This window comes from Dendropsophus ebraccatus, chromosome 7 (genome assembly GCF_027789765.1).
Source record: "Dendropsophus ebraccatus isolate aDenEbr1 chromosome 7, aDenEbr1.pat, whole genome shotgun sequence".
Classification (NCBI taxonomy): domain Eukaryota; kingdom Metazoa; phylum Chordata; class Amphibia; order Anura; family Hylidae; genus Dendropsophus; species Dendropsophus ebraccatus.
Window position 1 is genome coordinate 114806627 of NC_091460.1, and position 8388 is coordinate 114815014.

At 44.2% G+C, this 8388-nt stretch overlaps 1 long non-coding RNA gene across 1 annotated transcript; it reads right to left on the reverse strand.

Moving 5' to 3' along the window:
- Nucleotides 1-5497: 5497 nt before the first annotated feature.
- On the reverse strand, nucleotides 5498-7762 carry LOC138796976 (uncharacterized). Its single transcript, XR_011363866.1, has 2 exons — nucleotides 7622-7762; nucleotides 5498-5641 (listed from the first exon to the last, which is right to left on the reverse strand). It is a non-coding gene; the product is annotated as an uncharacterized lncRNA (long non-coding RNA).
- Between the last annotated feature and the right edge of the window lie 626 nt (nucleotides 7763-8388).

Sequence of the window (8388 nt, forward strand, 5' to 3'; positions counted from 1 at the left end):
CCACAAGGAAGACACTCACCAGGATATATGTCAGAAAGGACCGACGACGGACCGAAGAAGATTCATTGAGGACTTGAATGATTGCAATGCCTCCCTGACACTTTTGGCTTCTTCTTTTTACACATAACTTTTACTTCATTTGCTTTTTGAGGGACAGAGGAATCACAGCCATTGCCCCCTGCCCTCTATCACTGCAAAAACCACCGCCCACTACTTATGCCCCTTTAACTACCTACTCATCTGCCTGCCTTCATGGAGTAAGGAGGGAGTTGGGGGTCACATATCAGCCACTAGCGGAGTACGGGCGTTTAATTTTTAAAGGGGTTGGTCACTTTATAGTAAAATAGTTCACTTAAGTGTACTCACTGTATATACTGACAGCAGCTCCCTGTGTACTCACTGTATATACTGACAGCAGCTCCATGTACTCACTGTATATACTGACAGCAGCTCCCTGTGTACTCACTGTATATACTGACAGCAGCTTCCTGTACTCACTGTATATACTGAGAGCAGCTCCCTGTGTACTCACTGTATATACTGAGAGCAGCTCCCTGTGTACTCACTGTATATACTGAGAGAAGCTCCCTGTGTACTCACTGTATGTACTGAGAGCAGCTCCCTGTGTACTCACTGTATATACTGACAACAGCTCCCTGTATACTCACGGTATATACTGACAGCAGCTCCCTGTACTCACTGTATATACTGACAGCAGCTCCCTGTGTACTCACTGTATACACTTACAGAAGCTTCTTGTGTACTCACTGTATATACTGACAGCAGCTCCCTGTGTACTCACTGTATATACTGACAGCAGCTTCCTGTATACTCACTGTATATACTGACAGCAGCTCCCTGTGTACTCACTGTATATACTGACAGCAGCTCCCTGTACTCACTGTATATACTGACAGCAGCTCCCAGTGTACACACTGTATATACTGACAGCAGCTCCCTGTGTACTCACTGTATATACTGACAGCAGCTCCCTGTACTCACTGTATATACTGACAGTAGCTCCCTGTGTACTCACTGTATATACTGACAGCAGCTTCCTGTATACTCACTGTATATACTGACAGCAGCTCCCTGTGTACTCACTGTATATTTTGACAGCAGCTTCCTGTATACTCACTGTATATGCTGACAGCAGCTCCCTGTGTACTCACTGTATATACTGACAGCAGCTTCCTGTATACTCACTGTATATACTGACAGCAGCTCCCTGTGTACTCACTGTATATACTGACAGCAGCTTCCTGTATACTCCACTGTATATGCTGACAGCAGCTCCCTGTGTACTCACTGTATATACTGACAGCAGCTTCTTGTGTACTCACTGTATATACTGACAGCAGCTCCCTGTGTATTCATTGTATATACTGACAGCAGCTTCTTGTGTACTCACTGTATATACTGACAGCAGCTCCCTGTGTACTCACTGTATATACTGACAACAGCTCCCTGTTTACTCACGGTATATACTGACAGTAGCTCCCTGTACTCACTGTATATACTGACAGCAGCTCCCTTTGTACTCTCTGCATATACTGACAGCAGCTTCCTGTTTACTCATTCTTAATGTATATTCTGATAGCAGCTCCATGTATAGTCACTGTATATACTCACAGCAGCTCCTTGTGTACTCACTGTATATACCGACAGCAGCTTCCTGTGTACTCACTGTATATACCAACAGCAGCTTCCTTTGTACCCACTGTATATACCGACACCAGCTTCCAGTGTACGCACAGTATATACTGACAGCAGCTCCCTGTGTACTCTGTATATACTGACAGCAGATTCCTGTGTACTCATTCTCAATGTATATACTGACGACAGCTTCCTGTGTACTCACTGAATATACTTACAACAGCCTCCTGTACTCACTGTATATACTGACAGCAGCTCCTTGTGTACTCACTGTATATACCGACAGCAGCTTCCTGTGTACTCACTGTATATACCAACAGTAGCTTCCTGTGTACTCACTGTATATACCGACACCATCTCCCAGTGTACGCACAGAATATACTGACAGCAGCCACCTGTGTACTCACTGTATATACCGACACCAGCTCCCAGTGTACGCACAGTATATACTGACAGCAGCCACCTGTGTACTCACTGTATATACTGACTGCAGCTCCCTGTCCCCTTCTAGGGTTGAATGTGTAAATTCCCAATCCCCCTGCTGGCTGTATGTTTGGATTGTGGCAGGAAAAGCAGGCCCGCCCCGCGCACACCCACACAGGGAGAGCATCCACACTTCTTGCCCATGCGGGATTAGAACCCAGGACCTGAGCGTCCCTAAGCAACAGTTGTCAACTGCCACAGACAAGCACAGGCTGAGGCTTCAGCCAGAGTGCCGTATGCAAATGAGGAGCCAGCCAGAGGGCCGTATGCAAATGAGGAGGCAGCTGGTGGTGGCAGAAATGCTGTTAATGCGCCTCCTTGGGTGAGAGTTTATGCTCAGGAAGTGACTATTAAGACCGGGAAAGAGTGTGGCCATGATTTTTTGGCCAGTCTTTTTCAATGGACTTGTACAAGGGGAAATGGCCCCGGGTCTCTCCCCAATGAATAGTCACAAGCTCCTGTGGGGTTATAAATACCAAGATGACCCACTCATATAGTGTGCTAGGAAGGCGGAGCTTGTATCATTCAACCACCCTCAATGACACCCACAAGGAAGACACCCACCAGGATATATGTCCGAAAGGACCGACGACGGACCGAAGAAGATTCATTGAGGACTTGAATGATTGCAATGCCTCCCTGACACTTTTGGCTTCTTCTTTTTACACATAACTTTTCCCTTACGTCCTCAGCAGCAGCACAAATGGGGAAGATCCTATCTTCCTGCAATGGTAGGACAGATGGTACTAATAAAAGAAGATTGATTAGGAGCCCTATAAGAAGGCCATACAGACCCCTCCTCCTTGTGTTTTTTTCTGTCCTCCTGTGGGACAGGTGGTAGGAGAGGGAAGCAGGCTCAGGCCTATGTTTGTGTCTGGCTTTCCTTTCCACTGAATCTTCCTTTCCACATGGTCGTGTGGAGAGGGGGAGTTTATAAAAAAAATGTTGTTTTTTCCTTCTCTGCTGTATCAGAGAGGAGATGGAGCCGCTGTGTGAGGGAAGCCATGAAGCTGCTGCAGTAAGTATCATGGTGCTGCCAGATCTGTGTCCTCACCTGGGCGGCTGCTGCAGTAAGTATCATGGTGCTGCCAGATCTGTGTCCTCACCTGGGCGGCTGCTGATGTTTCTTTATACTTCAGCAAGGTAAGATAGGTTGCGTTTTCTTTTTGAGCTGGAAGCCTGGCCTGTGTGTCAGGAGGATAATTGGATGTGTATATGTATGTATATGTATATATATATATATATATATATATATATATATATATATATATGTGTGTATATATGTATATATATATGTGTATATATGTAGGTTGTATGAGGCTTTTACGCCTCAAATGTTTCGTTTCAATATCTTTCACTTTTTTAACATTTGTTGTGCAAGTCCTGTTAGACTGCTTCACTATATGAGTGACCTATGTAACTATAATGTGTGTACATGAACACCGCTTTAGAGCTGCTAGTTGTGTATTTAGTACACCTGCTGTCTCATTATTTTCTCCAGTACTGCTACAATGAAGCTATGAAACAGTGTGTGTGTGTGTGAACACAGCCCTAGAGCTGCTAATTGTGTACACCTGTTGCCTGATTACTTTCTATAGTACTGCTATCAGATGATGCAGTGAAGCTCTGAAACTGTATGTGAACACAGCCCTAGAGCTGCTAATTGTGTACACCTGTTGCCTCATTTCTTTCTATAGTACTGCCATCGGATGATGTGGTGAAGCTATAAAACTGTGTGTGTGTTTGTGTGTGCACACAACCCTAGAGCTGCTATTTGTGCATTGTGAACACCTGCAGCCTGATTACTTTCTATAGTACTGCTACCAGATGATGCAGTGAAGCTATGAAACTGTGTGTGTGAACACAGCCTTAGAATTGTATTTGTGTACTGTGTATACCTGCTCTCTGATTACTTTTCCAGTATTGCTATCAGATGATACAGTGATCATGTGGAGCTTCTGTGTGCTGACATTTTAAGAATGCAGTGAAGCTTCTGTGTGTGAACACTGTCTTAGAATTTAGTCCTGTACTATGTACACCTGCTGTTTAATTACCTTCACTAATACTGCTATCAGATGATGGTTATTATGTGGACCTTCTGTGTGCTGCTATTTAAGAATGCAGTGAAGTTACGAAGCCACTATGTGTGAACACTGCCTTAGAATTGTAGTGTATTGTGTACACTTTCTGTCTTATTTCTTTCACTATACTGCTATCAGATGATGCAGTGCCCTATGAAGCTACTGTGTGTGTGAACACAGCCTTGGAGTCTGAAGTTGTGTACTTTGTAACACCTGCTGTCTCATTACTTCCACTGGGGGTGCAGACACACAGGACGTATGTGCAGCGGATTTGATGCAGTGTTCGGTTGTTTGGATCTGGTCTGCTGCGTGTTTGCTGCGTATCGCGGCAGTGGATACGCTGCGTATGCGGTGTGTGTGTTTTTACCCTAATACTGCTATCAGATGATGCAGTAGACATACAAGACTACTGTGTGTGAATACAGCCTTGGTGTACGGACGCGCACGGCTTGTGTGCTGCGTGTTTGCTGCTGCGGTGCGCAGCGGATTGGATCTAGGTGACTGAGCACGGTATCGGGTCTGCTGCGTATCTGCTGTGTGTGTTTGTACCCTTAGAGCTGCTGGATGTGTACTGTGTAACACCTGCTGTCTCATTACTTCCACTAATACTGCTATCACATGATAATACTGCTATCAGATGATACAGTAACCATATAGAGATATGTGTAAGCAGATGCTTAGAGCTGCTGGATGTGTACTGGATACACCTGCTATCTGATTATTTTGCCTAATACCGCCATCAGATGATGCAGTGATTCTATGGAGCTTTTTGCGCTGTTCCAGTGCTGCTATTTAAGAATGCAGTAAAGCTACTGTGTGTGAACATGGCCTTAGTACACAGATGTACACATCTACAATCCTATCTGATTACTTTAGTACTGTTATCAGATAATGCAGTGACCTATGAAGCTACATCCTTAGAGATGCTGGATGTGTACTGTGTATACCTGCAGTATAATTACTCTGTAATACGGTGTACACCTGCTGTCTAGTTACTCTCTGTAATACTGATATCAGATGATGCAGTGACCCTATGGAGCTTCTGTGTACTGAAGGATGCAGTAAAGCTATGAAGCTGCTAAGTGTGAACACCGCCTTAGGATTGCTGGTTGCATATTCAGTGCACCTGTGTGTCTGATTCCAGGCACTGTGCACTAGTCTGTTAGTCGGCCGGTCAGTCTAGCACAATTTCCATCCTTGGATGTAGCAGGATTCTGGTGACAGAACTTCTGGAGAGGAAAAAGCTTTCTTGGCGTACAGATCCTGCAAGATTCCACTTTCAGGTGGCAGAGAATTTATTTGTGGATTGCAACTTGTTCTCAGAAGAGACAATCACTGCTTAATATTTTACATCTGAATGATAATCTACAGGCTGAACTGGATGGAGTCAGAGGTCATGGCTCCTTCAGATGAACAAAGACCTTGTTAAAAAAAAAAAATTAGTAATTTAAAAAAAATAAAAAAATAAAATAAAATAAATAAATGTCTCTTACTACAGTTGAGCAGTATAATTGGCTGCCCGATCCCCGCAGTTTGGAGACAGGTCCTTCGTTGTAAGGGGGCAGATGTTCACTCCAATATAAATATAGTTGGATCTGTATTGGACATTCTCATAAAAGTCCCTTTTTTCTTATGATCAGGTCCATTATCTGCCCCACTCTAATAAGAGGAGAAGGAACTTCTACTTTTGTTCCCCATTCCGTAGGAATTCTAGTACGGAAGGTAAAGGAAAGAATCCTGCACAAGAAGGACCAGACGTCTTGGAGGCCTTGGGGATGGGAACAAGAACTTGTGACTACGTCTTTTCTGACTATTTATTTCCATAATGAGAGAGGTCTGTACCAGTGTTCTATGAGAGGAAAGACTACCATATTGAATTTCACAATCTGAGGAAGGTGCTGTATGTGGGATCTATGATCTGTGGGTCCCTCCTAGAGGGATGTTATCTGACCGTGTATACCTGCATGTACCTGTATACAGCCTCCTCTGAGGAAGGTGCTGTATGTGGGATCTATGATCTGTGGGTCCCTCCTAGAGAGGGATGTTATGTGACCAGGTATACCTGCATGTACCTGTATACAGCCTCCTCTGAGAAGGCGGTTGTATGGAGGATTTATGCTCTGTAGTTCCCTCCTAGAGGGATGTTATCTGGCCATGTATACCCGCATGTACCTGTCTACAGACAAAAGCTGCATATTCCTTTGCATCAAGACCTTTTGTACAAGGCAATTGGAATTCTTTTCCATTTACAGCCCTTCTGTTTGGAATCATCTTGGCTCCATCTACAGTCACCAAGCTGATGTCTATTGTACTTTTGACTGTTTGAGAAAATTGAACCTCGTTTCTGGCATGGGCCAATTCCTAGAGAAGAGAATAGATCCCCAGTCTGTGACATTCTCTCTTCCTCCAGAGAGATTACAGAAGTTGACACAAGTCGGGGTTCTCAGTACTCCCCAGTTGCTGTCACTTCATCTGATACCCTTGGGTCTTAGGTCTGCTCTGGAAATTACACCCAGAGACAAGGATAGCTTTTCCTGCTCAATTGCAACAGTCTCCCAATGAAGTGGGTAGAGAAAACCATTGATGTATCAAGCACACAGTGGGGAGCTTGTATGCAGGAGCAACGAGCAAAGGAGCCTTAATCCCCATTAAAGATGTTGCTGGCATCCAACATATGAAGGGAATACTAGTCCACTCCAGCACATCAATCTATGGAAAGCTATCAGTATAAGATCAAAACCGCATCTAGGATGGCGCATATCGATCTTTATAGGGGCACTAAATCAGTAGCATTACTACTGGAGGCAGGGGCATTTTGTCTGCTGGCAATCAATGCTGCGATGTAACCCTGTCGGAAGAACGGTCTCTGGACCAGAAGCCTTCTGGTAAATCGCATGGAGGATAGAGCTATTTCTGTTGAAGGTTCAAATTGGGAACCCTTTTTTCTCACTCCTATAAAGCCCAGAGTCTTGCAGAATCTGAGACAAGATTGGCCCTTGGTCAGCCTCATTTGCCCCTATTGACCCAAGAGGGCATGGTTCACAATGTTGAGCCCCCTGCCTAAGAATCTTCTGGGAAGTCTCCCAGTCTCCCCAGCTACTGACTCACAGTAGCAGAGATTACTCCCAGCATCTCTGCCAGGTGGGGGCAGAGTCTAAAAATCTTGCAAGTAGCAAGTCTCTGGTTTCATGATGACCTTTTATTATCTAGAAGCATGGCGTTCTCTCCTGATGCTAATTCCATAGGAATAATCTGGAGGCTTCTGTATACCCTCAGTTAATAACTTAAGAGGGTAGGCCTGTTCGAAGCTTGACTGCCATCAACAAGATGGAAATTGATATGCTGTCAAAGTGGTGACCACTCTTCTGCAGTCCAGAGCCACAACTGCCTACAGAACCTACCTGAAGGTAAAGAAGTTTGAAGCCTGGTGGGTGAAAGTCTCTTCCACATTTACATTGTTACAATCCATTATTCCTGCCAACACGGGAGAGAAGGAGCTTCATCCCTTAGATGTGGGAAGGGCTTGGAGCATGTATATTGAATGGACAAACTCCTTCAGGAAATCTAACCACTTGTTTTAATCCTTTGCAGGGAAAAACAAAGGATGCAAGTCATCCAAAGCTTCTCTGTCCATATGGATAAGGAAAGTAATCTCCATATGCTATCAAGAAGCTGGGTTACAAGTACCTGATGCAATCAAAGCACATTCAATGAGGGCAATATCATCCACATGGGCTGAAAAAAGATCTGTACCCTTGGAACAAATATGCAGGACTGCTTCATGGTCGTCCGTCAATACCTTTTGTCAAGCACTATAGACTAGATATTCACGAGTCTGATCAACCAGTTTTTGGCTCAGCCATTCTGTCTTCTGTAATGTAATGGCCCTCCCTAGTCTGTTTTCATAGCTTGCTATATCCCCATTTGTGCTGCTGCTGAGGACGTAAGGGAAAGGATAATTTTTTACTCACCGTAAATTTTCTTTCCTGTAGTCCGAAGCAGCAGCACAGACTTCCCGCCCTGATTTAAACAAACTATTATTTATGCAGCATAACTTGTTTCAATGCCTTATTAACTAAGATTTTATGAGTTTTTAATTTTTTGGTCGTTAGAATTGACACAAGGAGGAGGGGTCTGTATGGCCTTCTTATAGGGCTCCTAATCAATC